The 21,588-nt window shown below is 36.8% G+C and overlaps 1 long non-coding RNA gene across 1 annotated transcript; it reads right to left on the reverse strand.

Moving 5' to 3' along the window:
- Nucleotides 1–1,612: 1,612 nt before the first annotated feature.
- Nucleotides 1,613–21,254, reverse strand: LOC117024552 (uncharacterized). Its single transcript, XR_004423483.1, has 3 exons — nt 21,204–21,254; nt 7,899–8,066; nt 1,613–1,661 (listed from the first exon to the last, which is right to left on the reverse strand). It is a non-coding gene; the product is annotated as an uncharacterized LOC117024552 (long non-coding RNA).
- Between the last annotated feature and the right edge of the window lie 334 nt (nt 21,255–21,588).

A 21,588-nucleotide genomic window follows, 5' to 3' on the forward strand; every position in this document is an offset into this window, starting at 1 on the left:
ACATATTCATCTGTTAAATGGAAGTACTAACATCAAGTTTCAAAAGTTCTGTTGTATAGCTACGTAGGAGAACACAGATAAAATGCCCTTCTCATAATAGGTATCCATAATGTGAGTTTCTTTCCTCTCTGAGACACTACATGGATTTTATATTTAAAGCAAATGTAATTACTACTTTGATATTATAAATAAGTAAATACATTTATTTCTTTAAAAACATCAATGAGTGTGAAAAAGATACTACTTAGAACTTAGATATTCTTGTCGTGCGTAAAGGAGACTAAACCTCGACAGTATTACACAAAATCTGTGCCATTGATCACCTGGCATAACTGATAACCTGTAAGAAGTGTCCTTAGGACAGGTCCTAAAACTGTAAAACTTAGCCTCTGTGCTGCACCAGGAGTAGCTCCCATTCTGTCTAGGTACTCAGTATTTTCTTCCTCAGGCCCACGCACTGGGAATTGATCAGAAAATCCCGTTCATATATAAATTAGGCTGCTGTCTGGGCACCCTGTTTCCTACCCACTGGAGTCACCTATGAGTGAGGAAGGCTAGGCTCGGAGGCAACAATGTCATCTGCTGCAGCTGAAATTGGCCTTTACCAGAGCTGAGCAGTCATCCACATCTTTAACGATATGAGAGCGGATTCCCACAAAATCACAGAGCATACAACAGAGGAATACCTGAACGCTGACAAGCAAAGGAAAATGAAATGTGACCCTGGGTGATAATGGCACCCAAGAAGGGCAAAGCTGAAGGGTATAAGGGCGGTAGTACTCTTCCCTTCCTTTCTGCCCCATCGGGCCCCCGCCTTCAGGTACCAAGGGCTCTCCCAGGCTACTCAACCAACATTTTGGAGGCTTCTTCTCCGTAGCCTTTGGGATACTGCGGAAAGTATTGAGGATAAAATGGTGGGTAAGATACAGTGTCGGACCTTGAGGTATTCCCAGTCCAGATGGTTACTGTAACATAATTCAGAAACCCCCTAGTGGTCCCAGGCCTGTGGGTGTGGATATCTTTATCTTACATTCCTACCAACTTTAGTGTTCTAGCTCTAATTAGCATTGCTCTCAGATTATTCTCATGTTACGAATCAGGGCACAAAGGATCCAACTTTCATTAGGAATCTACTAATTCCTAATTTGTTTGTTAGGAAATAAAGAGATCTGAGAAGCTGTAGGGAGATAATTTAGGGGGAAGGGAACTCCTTCCAGAAACTATTAAATACTGATAAATTGTCAGCTGCCTACTCATAAGATCCTTCTTATTTCCAGAGCTTGCGCCTCATCCCAAGAGGTGCAGGTAGGTAGGGTTATTCTTTGGTAGGGAGACCAATGCCCTATGTGTACCGAGGAGTATTTTCCATCAAGAAAACATGGTCTTATAAAAAAATATCTGATCATGATGTGGGCACTAGTCAATCATCATCGTGAGGTTTTGACAGACTGAGATTTAGAAGTTGCTTCTGTTGCATAGGTGTGCTTTGCAGGACCATGATATCAAAGGCTATTTAGTGGTCTGGTCTGAATTAAAGCTGCTACAGTGGGAGAACTTACTAGCATCTACTTCTGTTACCACGATTGGTTTGGAGAATTGAATTCGGAAGCCCCAGGGGTAATCGCCAGTTCCTTTGAAGAGCCTCACCGTTCGTTCTCGAACTACAGAAGAAGCAAAGAAGGCATTCTTTTGAGTTAATCTTTATGTACTATAAACAAGATTATAAAAGTATCTAGTATTTATTGATTGTTTATTGCATTCCAGGCCTAATCAAAATGTTCTAAGCACTTTACAAGCATTGTCTAATTTAATCTTCTAATTAGCCTGTTATATTATTGTTTTCTTTTGGGAGACGAAGAAACCAGGCACAGAGAGGTTAAACAATTCACCGCAGTCACACGTTGAGTAAAGGGCCCTGCTAACGACTCAGAGATAGCATGACTTCCAAAAGGCAGCTGAGTCTTACAGGTCTGAGTCACTTAGGTCTGTAAATAATGCGAAATTTACTACGAAGTTATACATGGAAATAAGAAAACAGAATTGTCAGCCATACATTTAGGTCTTACAAGAATCCAGGAAAGTCAACCACAGAGCATCTCAGAAAAAAACACAGGAATAGCTGGGCCTTACATAAATTGTTTAACTGTAAGTTTGTGCTGGATTGAAGGTGGAGAAATCCAGAGATTTCACAGTAATAATTCATGGATTTTTACATTAGTCTAATGATCTTTAATTAATGTGCTTAGCTATTTCTCAGTCTGCTTTTCCATGTATCTGCATCCTTTTCCTCCTGCTTCCTTCATATGATCTTCTCTGTATATATGTTTAGATATACATGTGTATGTGTGCACGCACTTGTTTGTGTGTGTATTTCTTCCTCATAGCCTCTGCTTACCAATGAGTTTGGCTTATTCATACTTCAGCTCACTCATCAATTTCTCTGCCTCAAGACATTTTAACTTCTGTGCCCATGACCAAGGGCATTTTCCCAGTTTGATTCCTGAAAGAGAATCTCACAGGTCAAAATCTTCTCTGCTCATAACTCTTTACACTATTATACTTCAGAAGTGAGAAAAGGGCAGGATTCCAAGGCAGAAAACATGTCTCTGCAAGACTGTTTGTTGCTTTTGTGGAAAGACAATTTGCATAAAGGAAGATGTGGACATTGTAGGTACTTTGTCTTTCACAGTACATTTACATCTTGTTTTTTATTTAGAAAAAAATATATGCCTGAATCATACTAGAGGATAAAACTAAAATGAAACATCTGTAGGGCTTAAGTGATCTCAGAAGGACTCATTTTTAAATACTGACAAGGTTATTCAATGAAGAATTATAATGAAAGCCTTCAAAATATAGAGTATTCGGTTGTATTTATGGTCAAGTTCACCAAAGAGAAGTACTAAGGCAATACTGGGAGAACTCATCTGTCCCCAACAATTTGATTGGCATACTTAATTGTCAAATTTTCTCTTCTATACGTTAATAAATATCTAAAAATGATAAAGAATAAATCATAATAAAGTATAACAATAAACTTCCTGAGCTCTAGAAGTGAGTTATTAGTAATAGCCCTATTATTAGGCCTCGGGAGAAGTCAGGTAATTAATTATAAAATAAGAAGCTGATTTATTAATAAAGGCAGGGTAAGTGAACACCTTAAAAATTATAATTCAATAGAATATCCTTTCATTAAAAAAAATAGGAATACATTAGAATTTATGCATAATATATTTTGCTGCTTCTTTTCAACCCTTCTTTTGTATTTCTGTATTTCACTTCTCATTTCTCAGGTAGATTTAGATCTTCCTCCAGATTAGAATATTCCTTCTTTTCAGGGTTATCCTCTTTAGGTATGTATTCAAAGGCTGTTACAGAATGCCTGATGTAGGCAAAGTATGGATAGAACTAGAAGCAATCTAGAGGTCAAAGGAAATCTTGAGAATTTAAGATGACTGAAGGACTGTATTTTGAGTGGGAAAGAACCTTAGTCCATTTTCCACTTGAGGAATCTCTTAATTGCTGTCTCTGAAAGATGGTCTGGGTGGATGAGTCCCTAGTCTTTGGAGAGATATTCCAAATTTGTATTATATTTTGCAGAGTTTGTAAAAAGATTTGGGCAAATCTATCTATCTATCTATCTATCTATCTATCTATCTATCTATGTATATATATGTATATATGTATATGTAAATATGTGTATATATATGTATACACACATATATATATATATACACATGTACACACACACACACACACACACACATATATATATATATATATTTTAAACCAAGTTTCCTATAAGAAGTGACAAAGAGTAAAAGATTATGTGGTGTGTACAAATGTGCTTGGGTGTGACTCTCTCCTTTGTCAGCTAGGGAACAAAAATATCTGATAAACACAACAAAACCAGCATCTCTATCTTTAATGATCCATTGTAGCCTAACAGCAGAAATTGTTCATTCACAAACATTTACAGAGTATCTGCAATGTCCCCAGGTGTTTTCCTATGTACTGAGACTGTAGTGGTGAAGACAGACAAAATACTTTCTCTCATGGCGTTTACATGCTAGATGTTGGCTGCCAAAACTGGAAAACATTCAAAGGCAGGAAGGATAAAGTCTCTTCATGTGGATTCCTAAACTAACATTGGTCTTTCCAAGAAAATACACTCTTTGTCTGTTGTTGAAAACAGTATCAACATACCAAAGCTGCCAGGGAGGTACTGCTGTGTTCCAGCCATACAGCTCTGTGTTGTGCTCTATTCTATGCTCCTAGGAAGATCTCTGTCATTTGTTAATACAATTCCCTTGTGGCAGTCATTTTACCTGACTGTTTAGACTGCCACTCACTGGATCTCAGCATAATTTAAGGGACAGAACTGGGAAATTCCAAGCCACAGAAATGCCGTCTGTTTTTACAGTCTGCAAGAGGCTGGTAGCTAATCAGGGCAAAAAAGAAACTCCGAAATCCTATTTCTGACCTTTATAGAAATCATTTGTAACATCTCCACTTGTCAAAACTTCCTGCTCCCTCTAGGTTAACCTCTTGATACTGCCTTCTGCTTTTGACATATTGATTATCCAACACATACTTGTTTAATGAAGTATTTTTACTGTGTTGATTCAAATCAAATCATGTCTGTTGTTTTCTTTTCATATCACATTAGATTGTTAAGATAGATACTGCTTACAAGGCAGTGGTAGTTTTTTTCATTGTTTATTTTTTTTCAGTCAGGCAAAGTGAATGTCAACAATGTGTGTGAACACATTGTTCACACAATGAACAATCCAATAAAACTTTTAAATGGTGAGCTCAACTGTAGCACTGTCCTGTGGGAGAAGAGACAATCAAAATGTTTTGCAACATGTTCCCCTCCCATTCTGAAGACAATTTTCTCATATGTTAAGATTTATAGTGCTTTCTTCCCTTGCCACTGTCTGGCAGATAAGCTATGAGTTCTACACAGCTACTGAAAATCCACAAATAGCGTCATCTTTTCAAAGATTGGCTGGGCATATCGTCAAGTAATTTATCCCCCCAAATAACACTACCTTGGAATCATCTTGTTAGATACAAAAGTTCAAATGACGGGTAAATATTTCCATAAGATAACATCACTCAGACATTAAAAATACCCTAAAATTTTCTTGTGGCTCAAGCAATACACTTTTATAGTGATGCAAACCTTTGTTTATGTAGTTCTCCAATTTATAGAAGAGCTCTTTTAAGTGATTATGACTTGGATTTTTAAGGTGTAAAATTTAATCACAAAATACATGATGGTAGATATAAACTGGTATTGCAATATCTTCGAAATGCCATTAGACTAATAAAGATTTTTTCAGTTTTAAAATTCTTCGTCTCCAACTCACCTTTCTAATCTCTATCTTCTTATATTGATCTCTCAATATCACATAGTTAGGAACACATGCATCTTGTGTATGTAACACTTCTAGTCTTAGTAACAATAAGAAAGAACAACTAGCAGCATTTTTGAACTGAAGTTCAATCCAATAAATAGTATCATGAAACTCAACTGCAACATTTAAATATATTTTCTTTGTGTGTGTGTGTGTATACAGATATACTTCCATACATACATATACACATGTCTATATATGCCTATATGCCTGTATATATGTATGTGCATATATATGTATGGATATATGAAATTTTCATATATATATATATATAAAAATTTTTTTGGCAAAATTGAACAAATTCTCTTTCTTTTTTTAACCAAAGCAAATGATAGTGAATTAACCCAATGCTTGTTTTGTGCCAAAAATAAACATTTGTAGAAATGGTGATAATTGTGAGGGAGGAACTGTATCTTATTCATCTTATATTCTCAGCTGCCTGCCACAGTCAATAAATATTTAACAATTTAGTAATTACATTATATAATAGTAACCACTTATAATTTATATAAATATATATGAATATACATAGACTAATATAAATATATAGTCAATATTCAACCAAAATTTTCATGAAAATTAAGAAAAATAAGGGAGAAATAGTCAAGATGGATATAAATAGCCTACAAAGAATTTTCATGTACATAATTTCCTTTCATTTTGTATTAACACTGTAGGATAGGCCTAGAGATAATAACTTTAAGTAAGTGACTTTTCTAAGGTTCATAGCTGGTAAATTACTGAATAGTCACGAAATCTCAGCCTTTTTATTCATTCACTCATCAAATATGTACTGTATTGGCTTCCTATGATGAAGCAGGCACTGTCTGAGGTGCTTGGAATACATGAATAAACAAATATGCATAGACAGAGATCCTAACATTAAAAATCTTACTTTCATCATCCTATTACTTAAAGTTAAATATAGAAAATTTTGAGTTTTTTACAAGCTTAATCCTAGAGCCTCATCTATTTAATTTTTAAAAATTCTACTCTAAAATTTTCCATTTTTACATTCAGATTCTCATGCTTTTTAATAAATGGTTAAGCTTAATTCATTCATATCTATGATTTGAATATAAATAAATATTTTAAATGTGCATAATACAGACATTGTATTCCCTTATGTATTTGTACAGGAACTCATTTTTTAAATTTTTTATTAAATTTACTGGGGTGACATTGGTTAGTAAAATTATATAGGTTTCAAGCGTACAATTTTATAATATATCATCTATATAGTGCATCGTGTGGTTACCACCCAGAGTCATTACTTCTTCTCCTCATTTAAATTACAACTTCTCATTTAAATCCTCCAGTGTTGAGTTTCATATTTATAAGGAAAAATTAAGAAAGGCTCTACTCTACAGATAAAACAAATGATTATCATGTATATAACAGAAATTAATCTTGCTTGCATAAATGGGATTAAGATAAACCTAAGCACATTCTGATGCCTGCACTGAGAATATTAAGTACCTCTTTGTAGAATCTGTCATATTCATCCCAGTCATTCGCTCCGCGTATCTTTAGCAAGCTGCCCTAGTGCCTGTACCACAGCAGGCATACAGGCATAGTGTTTGTTGAATGCACGATTGTATAATTAATTTAAAACATTATTTACAACCTTAATCTTTGCTTGCTTGAGTTAAATTGTTTAGTATTCATTAAGGTCATTTATTATTAATACAGAAGTTTACAAACACTCTACACCTTAAATTTTGCAGCAAAAATTGGACTGAAATAATAATTCCACATGCTGAAATCTGTAATCTAGGTATAAGTTTTTTTTCTTTTAATCATTAAGCTATTATTGCATTATGGAAACATACATGGTTTTAGTAAACTAAAAACTAATGTCATAAAAATATCAGAAACCATTAAAATATTAATGAAATCTTTAAAAACACATGAAAATATTTATATTACTAAATAAAGGTATTTAGTAATTATTAAACAACTATGTTATTAAATGTATGAAGCAGGCTATAAAATCTTCCATATCAAACTATACACATGATAAAATCAAATGCATATTTCATATATGTTTAAAAACAGGACTAGACCTATGTATAATAAAAAGACAATGCAGAGACATTAAAACGGTTTTACTTCAGTATTGGCACAATAAATGGTAATTTCTTACTTTTTTATGCTCTCCATTACATTTTTGAAAAATGGTATATTTTACTTGTAGAATGAAAGACTCTTGATTCTTCCTACATTAATCTTTACTCCAACTTTGGAATTACTATTCTATGTTTGAAGGAGCTATTAAGACAGTTTTTTATTTTAAAAGCTTCAGGTTTTTTCACAATATTGAGAAATATATTATATATGTGTATATATGTGAGCACACGTACTTCTATCCAAATGGTACACTCAGTGTATGTTTGCCGACTTCAGAGATTTGCCTGGAGCCGGGTACTGAATCGCTAAGGCACATTCATTTTATCATAATTGTAGAGTCCTTACCAGCTACTGGTCGAGGTTTGTTACTAAGACATCTGGGACTGTTCTCAGGATTCCCATCATCCCCTCGGAAAACCCAGGCGGCTGAGTGGAAATTCTCTGTGTAGAAACCTTTTTCCTCAATACCAACTCGAAAGCTCAGATCCACAGAACGGCCACTTACTGAGGTGTCTGAGGAGCAGAAAAGGTGATACCGTGAATTATATTCTGGCGAGAAAGAAGATGCGCGTGCACTGAAAGCCAAGGCGAGTGAGCAAGCAGCTAGATGTGTTCCGGGGTGAAGTCTATACTAAGCATAGACAGAGTGTCATCCTTGCAAACATGTAGCTAAGTTCTTTAGACAGTTCTCTTGGGAAGAAATTAAAAAGTTCTAAAATATCATAAATGTAACAGGCATTGCTTGAGGGAATATGCTGTTGGAGTCAGTACACTATGGATAGCACTATATATCCTTTTGTTGAGGAAAAATATAGAAAAAATAATCATTTTTCAGATTTATGTATTAGTATTTAGGCATGAAGAGGAAGCCCCATAAGACTGAGAATTAGCTTTAGAATCCCTTTCAAAATTCTAAGATCAAGGGAAAAAAACACTATTGTTTCCCTTTGAAACTAGTGTTTCAAAGAAGGTGTAGCAAAAATGAACATACATTCCTAGAAAATTCACTATGATCTTAACATGTAGAGCATGTTAAAGCATCTAGGGAGGTACGTAAAGTATCATCTGATGGTTTCATTCATAACAGTTTAAGGTTTTCTGTGAACTGGGGAGTCCCTAGGATAGTATGAAAGGCTGTGCCGGTTGCTGAAATGAGATTGCATTTCTATATTACTTTCTGAGTGATTCTTTGTGGCCTTATTTAGGTAGTTCAAACCCGAATAAAGTCGTGCCCCAATTCTTTTAGTCTTTTAAGGGTGCAGAATTAGAAAGCATCATTTCATAACCAAAATACAATTTCAAAACCTTAAGTCCTTTACTTGCATTTCTCAACTACTATCATGAAGAGGTTGGGGTGAAGACCACAGAATGCTTCTTAAACAACAATAACAAAATTGCTCTCTTTCAATTTCTTCTCACATACTAGAGTTGCTTCCATACCCTTCTCTTAAAAATTGTAGGCAAAACCTTTTCCTTCTTCCCCTCATCCTGCCTAGCAGTGGCCAGCTGGACTTCTGCTGGAAGTCAGGTTTATACAGCATTGGGCAGAATGGTTCTTCGGCTCTCACTGATTTTCTCTGGAGAAGCATTCCTAATGGCTCTGTCCTTGGCCCTACATTTCCATCCCTGCTCTCCTAGTACTCCGCTGAAGAGTGTAAATTTTAGTTGTTCCGACACACAGCTCCCGTAACAATCATTCTTTAGCTCATGTATTTGTTTAACTTGTGTAGAAAGGGTCAAGGATGGTATGCTGACAAAGCACATAACAGCATGTTTTCTTGCAAGCAGTCAAGAACAAATACGTTTAATGCTTGTTCTTGTAGTTTTTATTTTGTATACCAAATGAAATTTCATTAGTCACCAGATACAAATCCATAGTTTAAACAGTTTCAGGTGCATTCACTCATGTATTACTCATTTATTAAGTTGAATTAATTTAAAATAATTTTTGTATCATGAGAAAGGTACAAAGTTAGGCACAATGGAGATAGATGAGTAAGCTAGGGGACTCATGATGAAAGAGAACTCAGAGGAAGGAGAGAGTGATTCTGGCTGTAGGGAAGGGTAGGATTAAAGAAAGAATATCATTAGACTGGAACTTGAGAAGTGGGCAGAATTTCTACAGGATGATGGGTTTGAAGATTGGTAAATAAACATGATATGGACAAGTGGCCTGCAGTGGGAAAGTAGGTCCTGGAAAGATAGACTATGTTGATTGAATAAATACAATTTTGGTGTGTGAAAATAAAGGGGATGACATATAGATATATTACGTAACAATAAAGTTGGAATGTAAATGATAAGTGAATTTTATGGGATATCTTGTTTATTGGAATACAATTGAGGACCATTTTAGGATACTTTAACTCGGGACGTGGAATGCCTTCTTCTATGCATCATATTTCAAAATCCCTGAAGTATTTTTGCACTCATTTCTTGAATAAGTCTGAGTGTAACATTTGACTCTAAATGGCAGGAAAAGAAAACTGAAAAAAACATTATAATAATTTATTCACCCATCTTTTTGAGCTTTAAGCCTACATCAAAGCTGCTTTATACATAGTACTTGCTAAAGTTACAGAAGCCTTAAAGGAATTTAAAGCATCTTCCTTTATTTGATTCATTTGCTATATCCTTGGCCTTAAATATTCAATTATATTTTAATATTTATGAATATAATATGCACAGATTCCTGGGCCCATAGATTTAGCTTTATTATTATTATTTTTTCCTGAGCAGCAGCTATCCTTGTTGGATGTATAGTCATCCTCCCATCACGTAAGGTCTGAGGGTGGGCCTTTAAATTATAGTGATCTTTGTCTTTAACAGCATGCACGGGACTGTTAAAACACCTCACTTATTTATAAACAGATTTGATTATGTGGATGAGCACTTTTCTATTCATTTCCCTTACCAAGACAGAGCTAATCGACATACTCTTACATAAACTGAGACATAAAACTTGTGTTAAAATCCAATGAAGCAGCAAGCCACACACCTGCTGCAGCTTTGAACTGCTAGATTTCTCAACAACTGTCCCTGTGGAACTCTGAACCAAATAGAAAACAAATTGAAATGTGATTTTGTCACCAAAGTTTGGGTTTCTAAATGAGCCTTTGATAAAACCTTAAAACAGAATGAGCTCTTAAATATCACCGTATTACTGACATTGCATTTCCACTTCTGTGCTCTTGAAAAATTTAAATATTTCCCTTTTTTTGACTTTTTGAAGAGAGCTTTATTAAAAATATTGTAAGATACAATATAATACTCGTTTCAGGTATACACAATAGTTATTCAACATTTATATACCTAAAGAAGTGATCACCATAAGTCCAGCAACCATCTGACACTGTACCGTGTTATCACACTATTACTGACTATATTTCCTGTGCTGTATATTACATTCCCATGACTTATTTGTTTTATACCTGGAAATTTGAGCCACTTATTGTCGTTCATCTTCCTCCCCCTTTTAATTTTTCAGTTACAGTTGACATTCAAAATTAATTTATATTAATTTCAGGTGTATAGCATACAGTTACACATTTATATAATTTAAGAAGTGACCTAGTCTAGTACCACCCTGGCACTATACATAGTTATTACCATATCATTGACTATATTCCTTATGTTTTACTTTATTTCTTCATGATTATTTTGTAACTACCAGTTTGTACTTCTTAATCCCGTCAATTTTTTAACTGGAACCCCCAACCGTCCTCCCATCTATCACACTGATAAGTCTACTACCCATCTGACACCATACATAGTTATTACAATATTGTTAACTATACTCCTTATGTTATACCCTACATCCCCATAACTACTGTGTAGAAACCAATTTGTACTTCTTAATTCCTTCCCCTTTTTCATCCATTCCCAACCGTCCTCCCATTTGGCAATCATGAAAATATTCTCTGTATCTATGAGTCTGTTTTTGTTTTGTTTGCTTATTTTGTTCTTTAAATTACGTATATAAGCGAAATCACATTGCATCAGTCTTTCACTGTCTGACACTCCACTCAAATCAGTACCCTCTGATTCATCCATGCCACCACAGATGGCAAGATCCCATTCCCTTCCATAGCCGAGCAATATTTCATTGTATGTATGTGCCACCTCCTCTTTATCCATTCTTCTATTGACAGACACCCAAGCTGCCACCACATCTTGGCCACTGTAAATAATGCTGCAATGAACATATGGATGCACACGTCCTCTAGAAGGAGCGTTTTTTTTTTTTTTTTTAGATAAATAGCAGGAAGTGGGATTACTGGGTCCTTCTTTGTCACTTGCTATAGCTTTTGTTTTAAAGTCTATTTTGTATGGTATAAGTATTGCTGCCACAGTGGTGTTTTTATTTATTTATTTATTTATTTTTTTGTTGTTCTTTTCATTTTCATGAAATAACTTTTTCCATCCCTTTACTTTCAGTCAGTGTCTTTCAATTTGAAGTGAGTAGGCAGTATTTGTAAGGGTTTTATTTTCTTATCGATTTAGCCACCCTATGTTTTTGATTGGAGCATGTAATCCACTTACATTGAAAGCAATTGTTGATAGATATGTAATGTGTTTCCCTGAAAATAAGACCGGGTCTCATATAAATGTTTGCTCCAAAAGACGCATTAGGGTGTATTTTCAGGGGATGTCTTATTTTTTAAATGTACAACAATCTACATTTATTCAAATACAATCATGTCATCTTCTTCTGGAACATCGTCAGAACATACTAAATGTGTCCGTCTGGCTGACGATCTTAACTGGGGCTTATTTTCGGAAAAGGTCTTATTTTCGGGGAAACATGGTAGTTATTGCCATTTCATTATTCATATTTTAATCTTTTTTTCCCCCATCTTAAAGAAGTCCATCTAACATTCCTTGTAATACTGGTTTGGTGGTGATGAACTCCTTTATCTTTTTCTTATCTGGGAAGCTCTTTATCTGTCCTTTGATTTAAATGATAGACTTGCTGGGTAGAATAGTCCTAACTGTAGGTCTTGCCTTTTCATCACTTTGAATACTTCCTGCCAATCCCTTCTGGCCTTCAGGGTTTATGTTAAGAAATTAGTTGACAGTCTTATGGGAGCTCCCTTGTAGTAACTAACTGCTTTTCTCTTGCTGCTTTTGGTATTTTCTCTTTGTCTTTAACCTTTGCCATTCTAATTATAATATGACTCGGTGTGGGCCTGTTTGGGTTCATCTTTTTCAGGGACTCTCTGTACTTCCTGGGCTTGTATGCCTATTTCCTTTGCCAGATTAGGAAAGTTTTCAGTCATTATTTCTTCCAAAGATTCTCAATCCCTTGCTTTCTCTCTTCACCTTCTGGTACCCCTATGATGTGAATGTTATTATGCTTGATGTTGTCCCAGAGGCCGCTTAAACTCTCCTCCTTTTTTTGGATTCTTTTTCCTTTTTGCTGTTCCAAATGGGTGTTTCTGCTACCTTGCTTCCAAATCCCTGACTCAATTCCCTGCTTCCTCTAGTCTGCTGCTGATTCCCTCTAGTGCATTCTTCACTTCAGTTATTGCATTCTTCACTTCTGGCTGCTTCACTTTTATGGTTTCTGTGTCCTTTTTAATGCTTGTTATCTCTTTGTTGAAGTTCTCAACTAAGTTCTTTGAGCATTCTTATAACCATTGTCTTTTACTCTTTATCTGGTAGATCACTTGCCTCCATTTTGTTTAGTTATTTTTCTGGATTCTTCTCCTGTTCTTTCATTTGGGACGTATTTCCTTGTTTTCTCATTTTGACTGCCTTTGTGTGTTTGTTTCTATGTATTAGGTAGGTTTGCTATATCTCTCAGTTTTGGTGGGTGGCTTTATGTAGTAGGTGTCCTGTGAGGCCCACAGCACAGTCTCCCTGGTCACTTGCTCCAGGTGTTTTAGCAGTGTCCCTTATGTGAGTTGTGTGTGACCTTCTGTTGTAGTTGGCATGTTAGTAGGTGGGATTGACCCTCAGGCTGATTGGCTGTGCAATTTGGCCACGTCCACAGCTTATGGGCTTCTGTGCAGGGGGCTCACCCATGGAGCAGGATTTGTACCAGCAGCTCCAGTGTCTGTTGAGATCACCCTTTGTATGTACCACTTTGGGGCTAATTGGGTGGTGCTCTGCTGTGATCTGAAGCCAAATTTCAAGTATGTTGGTTCTGGGCCCTCTTGGCAGGGGCTCTGGTGCATGCCTAAGTCAGTCACTGCCTATGACCGGCCGGCGACTACCTGGTAGGAGATATGAAGTGATCCATGGTTGTTCACTGCCTGTGCTGTACCTGGAGGCACGTGGGAGATGTCACACAGCAAACTGAGGACAGCTGCCACCAGTACCAGGTCTGGGGTAACTCTGCAAAAAGCCAGGACACTCAGAGGCCTGCTGCCACCTGCCAGCTCCTGTAAGGTTCAGCCTTTGATAAAGCCTCCCGTGTTATGCAAGTTGGGTGAAGCAGGGTCTCAATGAGTCAGCAGGGTGGAGCAGCAGAGCTCACCAGGCCAATTAGATTCATTTTGGCCTGTGGGGCAGGCTCAACACAGGAAGATGGTGCCCACTTGCCAGCTGCAGGGGAGAAGGGCCCTACACAGGGAAAATGGGGGCTGTACCTCCAGTCCTGGCCCAGAAGATACACAACTCAGTCTCTCCCCGTATGTCTCCAATGCCCCCAGAGTCACAGTCCACCCATCCACCAGAGTCAGGGTGAGTGCCTGCATGGGCCCTTCAAGAGGATTTCCTTCTGGGTTTCCTTCAGCCTTCTGTCCCACCAGGATGGTTGGAATCCCCACACTTTTTCACAGCCAGAATTTGTGGGGGCTCTTCTTCCCGGCACCAGTACTTGGGGCTGGGGAGTCTGGTGTGGGGGACTGGGTTCCCTCTCTCCTTCATGGGGAAACTCTGTGGCCAAGATATCTCTTCTGATTTTCAACCACCACATGTGGGTGTGGAGCCAACCGGTTTCATGTCTCCACCCCTCCTACCAGTCTGATGTGGCTTCTTCTTTATATACTTAATTATAAAACTTCTGTTTAGCTAGACTTCAGATGGTTCCCCAGGTTGATTGTTCTATAATTTAGTTGTAATTTTTATGTGTTCATGGGATGAGGCAAGCACAGCTTTTATCTACTCCGCTGTCTTGGATCTTGAAACCCCCCTCACCCCCCCTTTTTTTTACTTTAGAATCAAGAAGATAAAATACTTGGCTCAGTTCCAGGTGTCTTTAGACATTGTCATATATCTTTCATTCCAGCGTATTACCTGAGGATAATAAAAAAGTGTCTAATGAAGTGAGACCCTGTTTGGACTTTTCGTTAGAGAGACCAAGATTTGATTTGAATGGTCCAACCAGAGGCAGTGAGTTGTGGTGTTCAAGATCATAGACTCTTGTCGGCTGTCCGGGTTTGAGACCCACCACGAATTATAGCTGAGTGATACGAGGCAAGTCACTTATGCTCGCCAAGACTCAGATTCCTCATTTGGTAAAGTGAAGATGAAAATGCAGTACTTAACTCATAGTGTTGTTGAGAGAATTAATAAGCTAATATATTGTAAAGCCTGGCATAGTAAGTGCAATGTAATTTTTAGTTCTTATTATTAGAAATTGAAGTTCTTTTGCCTGCTTTCCTTTCTCCCTTTCTCTATCTCTCTCTCTCTGTCTTTCTCTCCCCACCTCCCCCTCCTGCTGTCATATTTCTGTGTAAGCCAGTCTTTGGAAAATAAATTTCCATAATAACTTTTATAGCTGAATGAAACAAGGAAAATGGTATCAGGTATCCTCACACAATTAGATTCGAATTCTTGCCACATCTGTTTGTGATACAGGAGCCATTTGAGATTAAAAAATCAGAACTCCATTTCGCAGGCCCTTCTGACTTCAGTTTCCAGCCTTCAGGTTATTTACCTGATATGCCTTAGTCAGCATCCGTCACAGCCTAGATGGATTGATCAACTGTGTCCACACACATAAATATGTCATTCCTAATGTCTTTTCCAGTTATTGTATAGGAAGTCAGAGATGAGTGAAATTAACAGACTGAAAAACACCAGCTATAATGATGCTCGATAAAGCTGTCAGGTTTTAAGTCATGGATTGGTAGCATATCCTGACTCTATAAATGAGATAAAATTTAAACCACACATTAAACAATGCTAGCTCCAGCAGCTCTTAGTGAAGTGCAGTCTCTACTGAAAAGTTGCTGAAGAAATATAACATGCCTTTTGAGTGTCTGTGGCTGGGATAAACTGAAAAATAAAATGACAGCCAGTTCAATTCCTTTGCTGTCTAATGTGAAATAAATTATTAGTGTAAGTTTTTATTAAAAACAGAATTTATCTAAAATCTATGTAATTTTACAAACAATTGTCACCCCAATAAGTTAAAAAAAATCTGTAAAATAAAAAACAAACAAAAAAACCCAGAATTTATCCCAAAGAAAACACAGTCATTGTTTTAATTAAAATTATTATGTTATTTTGGCCTGAAATTTGAATTGGTATAAGTTCTACAGCTATTTCCAGTAGGTATTGGTAAATGTTTAACAACTGGTTCTCCAAAATAAAAAAAAGAGTCCTGATTTATAGTGTTTGCCAGTTTCCACTGTGTTAATACTCCCAATTTCAGGTACCAACCTGATGTTACTGAACTGCAGGATTAGAAAAAAAAAAATGTGCACAGTTGGCTATTGTGAACCACCGTGGGTTGATTCCAGCACACGTACAGTTGTGTCTTTTTCTGAAGAAATGCAGAACAGACATGAATACCTAAGAGCATTAGTAGTGGAGGATTTTTCCATAAAACAGAAAATAAAATAGACTTGGATGAAAGGGTCCAGAATGCTGAAACTAGAAGAACTGGTCCTCCAGATTAGAAGGAACTGAAAACTAGAGAAAATGGCCCTTTTCTTTATGGCACATGAACCATCATCTATGGTTAATCGAACTAAACAAAGTTGCCATTCAATTTAATTTTTTAGTTTAGGTCAATCATAAGTTGTTCCAGGTAAGAGTGGAAGCTATTGCTATATGTAATACATTTGTATTACTACATATAAAATTTTGTTTCTCTTTTTCTTATTTATTACCAAATTATTCTTCCCTCCGGTTTCTCCTTCTTAGAAGCCTTTAAGATGGGTAAATTCTGACTGCTGTGGTGTTAATTAATGGTTGAACACATTGATCACTTTGGTTACTTGGGTTTAGAGGTATGTACTGCAGTTGAATTTTCTCCAGTATAAAAAAGAGAGACATTTCAACGACCCAAGAGAAAACCCAGAGAGGAGAAAACAGAACTCAAGGAATGGGTATTATAGGAGGGAAGCAGTGCTATGAAAGGGCCTCCTTAGGTGACTACAGGGCAGCACAGAGACCTGCGAAGTAGAGTGGTACCTAGAGGTCTCCAGCTGTATGATGGAGGGTTTGTGATATATGCCTTCTCCTCCATCTCTTCTTTGATGTCTTCAGGAGATTCTATCTTTCTCACTATTGCTTTTCTGCGAGTATATTCTTTGGGGGGACCTGGAATAGTAGGGCCAGTAGCAATTGTATCTGATTTACATGCAAACATTACCTATTGAAATATATTTAACATGTGACATTGTGCAAATTTAAGGTGTGCAACATGGTAATTTGATACATTTATACACTGTAATATGATTGCAATTGTGGCAATAATTAGCACCTCTATCACATTACATAATTATCCTTTCTTTTTAGTGGTTGGAATAATTAAGTTCTAGTTTCTTAGCAAGTTTGAAGATTATAATATAATACTGTCATCTACATTCACCATACTGTGCATTTTGTCTCTAGAACATACTACTTATTGCACATTTGTACCCTTAAACAACATCTATCCTGTCCCCCACCCCCCATCTCCTGCTAACCACCAGTTAACTCTCTGTTTTTACAAGTTTGACTATTTTTGATTCCACATATAATTGATATAATGCAGTACCTTTCTTTCTCTGACTTAATTATGAGAAAGCTTTGCTAGAGAATGGTGGAAGCATCAGCAAGAGTGAGAACCCAGGAGCTAGACAGTCCCCAGGTGCAAACAATCAGTTGATCAATTGGAGCACCATGGCAGAGACAGTAGGTCGGTTGTTGTCTGCACAATCCTCTCTTTGAACTGGGTCATGTAGCAGCAATGGTTGTACTTGCCTCCCGCCAAGAACAAATGAGTGTGTGAGAAAGTCAAAGACTGAGGACAGAAGAAACCCAGATGGGATGTGGAATAGCCTGTGCAGGGCTAAGTTGTTTACTGCAACATGAATCATTCTTACACTGAATACAGCAAAAACCATAGTTGTTGCTTCACTACCTGCCCCGAAAGGGTGCTCAGTGGGAGGCATCAGGTGAATAGGGAATTTGACCCAAAGAATAAGCACCCAGTCAAAAAGGACAACACATTTGAGAAAAGCCAACACTGTGAAACAAAGAAAACAAACTCAGCAAATGAGAAATGTGTATCTGAGGAAATAGTTGATAGAGCAATTAGATGAAAACTATATATACTATACTTAATGTTATCAAAGGCATAAAAAATAAAAACAGTTCAATAAAAAAGAATCACCTAGAGATCTTTGAAATTAGAGTGTGAAAATAAAAAAGTTAAAAAAAAAGTAGGCTAAAGAGAAGGAAGGATTTAGATGTGGGGTGAATTGCTGAGTTGAAAGAAGGGCTAAGGAATTCCCTGAGAAGGCAGCACAAACTGATGAGGAGATGCAAAGTGCAAAGCGAAAGTTAAGACAGATCTAACAGTTGAAATGTCTACCCAAAAGGGGCGCCATCAGGAAACAATAGAGAAGAGAAAGGAAAGCAATATTTGAAGAAACTGAATCTGAGAATTTATGAGACTTGAAGAAAGATATGAGTCATCACCATTAATAGCCTCTGGGATGCCAAACATATTTAAGATACACACACTGATAAAATACCAAGAATAAAGGGAAAACCCTAAGAGCTAACAGAAACAAACGCTGGGTTAATAACAGAAGTTGTGAGAATGAGACTAGATTCAGACTTCCCAGCACCACCAGTTACAGGAAGATAATGAACCAGTTTCCTCAATAATTTGAAGCTAGAATTCTATACCAAATGATGACAAACTATAATTCAGAATTAAGTGGGAAATGAATATATTTTCAGATATGTAAGGACTCAGTTTACTTCCCAAAGAATCTCTCTGAAAAAAAATTATTAAAGGATTACTATAGTAAGAAGGAAAAAAAATCCTTTTGGAAGTAATTGGTGCACAAAGCAATGATGAGGAAAAATTAATGAAATAGGTTAAGTATTCATTATTAAAATATATATAGTTTAAAATCTGAACAAAATTCTAGAATATATTAATACAGAAACTGATAAGGGGCGGGGGAGATAGAAATGGAAGAACATGAATATTACAACAAAATGTGAAGCAGTAGGAATATTTTATTGAAAGTCTAATATAAGAAAGGTATTCTCCAGAGAGGTAGTTCAATAGTCCATGAAAAACAGAGGGATAATAAAGCAACCCTACAGAGTAGTATATGTAAGAATATAAATTTAAGATTCCAGATACTAAGTCCTTACTGCCAAATAGGAAGAAGCAACTGGAGGAATTAGACATTGATCAAGGGACAAGAATGAAAACTATCAAGACAAATGGAACATTTAAATTATATCTTCATTGTTCACATGAGGGCAAGAGCACTGTGGTGGGAATAATACAGTACAGTGTTTAATTATTTAAATTATTTATAATTTCATCCACATATTTATATCTACATTTGATCCCTAATCTGTGCCAGCTCTAACTCATTCTGGATAAATTATACTACTGTCTTCATGAATTGTACTTGTGTCATTCCATCAGCTTGGCTGTAGGACATAACATAGGACACTTGCTATTGTCTCTATCATAATGACATCATTCTCTGCATCTTTTGGATTCCTGGGCCCAATTCCAACCTGTGTGTGTAAGGTTTCTCCACACCACCAACAAGCAACTCTGGACACCAGTTGAGTGTATTATAATTTAACTCAATTCTGACACTATATATCTGGAGATAGCATAAGATTCCACAGGTTAAGGGTTTAGTCCTATAAGAATACCCCTCCTTCTCCCCACTTCAGATGCCAATTTTAAGTCCAGGTACTTCTGACCAACTGGCTACAAACTGGAGGTTCCAATGACCCCTCCAAATGAGAATGAGAATTGCAAGTCCAGGTTGTTACCTGTTCTTCTGATTGACAGGCTAGGTTCCAACATCCACCAACTCGAGTTCAATTAATTTGCTAGAGTGGCACACAGAACTCAGAGAAACATTTTACTGATTAGATCACTGGTTTATTATAAAAGGAAATGACTGGAATAGCCAGATGGAAGAGATGCATAGGGCAAGGTATGGGAAAAGGGCATGCCCTCTCCCTGTGCACAACTCCCCCAAATCTCCACGTGTTCACCAACCTGGAAGCTCTCTGAACCCCATCCTTTTGGGGTTTTATGGAGGCTTCATTACAGAGGCACGATTGATTAAACCTCCAACATCTCTCCCCTCCTTGGAAGTGGTGGTGGTAGGGTGCTGAAAGGTCACCCTCCTAATCACATAGTTGGTTCCCTTGGCAATCATCCCCACCCTAGTTTACCCAGGGGCTTTCCAAAAGTCACAGCATTAGTATCTCATCACAGAAAATTCAATGGTTTTAGGAGCTGTGAGCCAGGAGCCAGTGGACAAAGACCAAATATATATGAGAAATATATATATACATACATATGTATATGTGTGTGTATACACACACACACACACACACACACACATACATATACATATATATATTTTTTTCCTGAATGGCCATATATATAAATATATATATATATTTCTTATAAATCACAGTATTTCAACAGCACTGTATTTCATTTTTTAAATGAAGCTTGCTCAAGTTTCAGTGTCAGTGTTTTTCCTGAACAACTGGTTCGTTTTTGTAAATAATATGCAAATGACAAATGCCTATTAATTGTGTATCTTCTGACAACTTTAGCTGTTAGAATTTTAGATTAGTGGTGGTATGCACTAAATGTTTTAATACACTCATCCCCGCCCGTTGTGTAAACCATATTTTACCTTAAATTGGATTGCCTCAGTAATGACCTACCTTGCATTCTCAGTTGCCATTGATTGTGGGACAGAGGTATAATGCTGATTGAATAGTGCCCTTTCAATAGGAAGAGAAACACTATTTCACTAAAGTATACCTCCATTTAAAGACACTTCCTCATTTCAGAAATGTTAAAAGGAGAAAATTGTTTCTTACAGTCAAGCAGGCTAATTTATCTTTTTACAGTATACATACTTTGTAAGCTGTCTCAAATTCTTTGAAGTAAGACAAAAAAATTCATTCAGTGAAGAACCCTATAGTTAGTTATTTCAGTTTCTGAAGAGAGAAGCAGCCTCAGTAGGCAGTTGTATGTTTGAAGGAGATAATTTACCACGTGGGGACTCCTAGTGCATAATAAAGAGTTGATGATTCCAAAAACATCTTTCATATAAAAGTATGTAATCACCACATTGCCATGTTCAAACAACAAGGTTTACATTCTGGGGATAAGAGGGAGGAGACCTGGTAAAGCTTCAGTAAATTGTTGCCTTTGCTTTGTTTTGGAAAAGAAAGTGACTGTCTACTCACTGGATCCTTCGGTGATGTTGCTGGCAAATGAACTTCCGCCCACTGAGCTGCATCTTCGGCCATCTCGGAATTGCTGCCTCCTTCTGTCCCACTGGTCTATTGCTTCGTCCTGGGAACCATCACTGGCCCTTGTACCTCTTGGAGCCAATTCCTGGGAGAGGCTATTTATTTCCAAATTCCAATCTAGGTTAAACCACATTAAGTATGAAAGTGAGGCAACATTTCAAGGTTGAATTTCAAATATTCCAGTCTTTAAAATAGAATCACTGTAGACTACAACTAGAATAATTTAATTTAATTCATTCATGATTCAATTTCTAAACTTGTATTTCCCTCTTTCTTCCTTCCTTCCTCCCTCCCTCCCTCAGTCCCTCTGTCCCTCTGT

Source organism: Rhinolophus ferrumequinum, chromosome 7, assembly GCF_004115265.2.
Source record: "Rhinolophus ferrumequinum isolate MPI-CBG mRhiFer1 chromosome 7, mRhiFer1_v1.p, whole genome shotgun sequence".
Lineage (NCBI taxonomy): Eukaryota > Metazoa > Chordata > Mammalia > Chiroptera > Rhinolophidae > Rhinolophus > Rhinolophus ferrumequinum.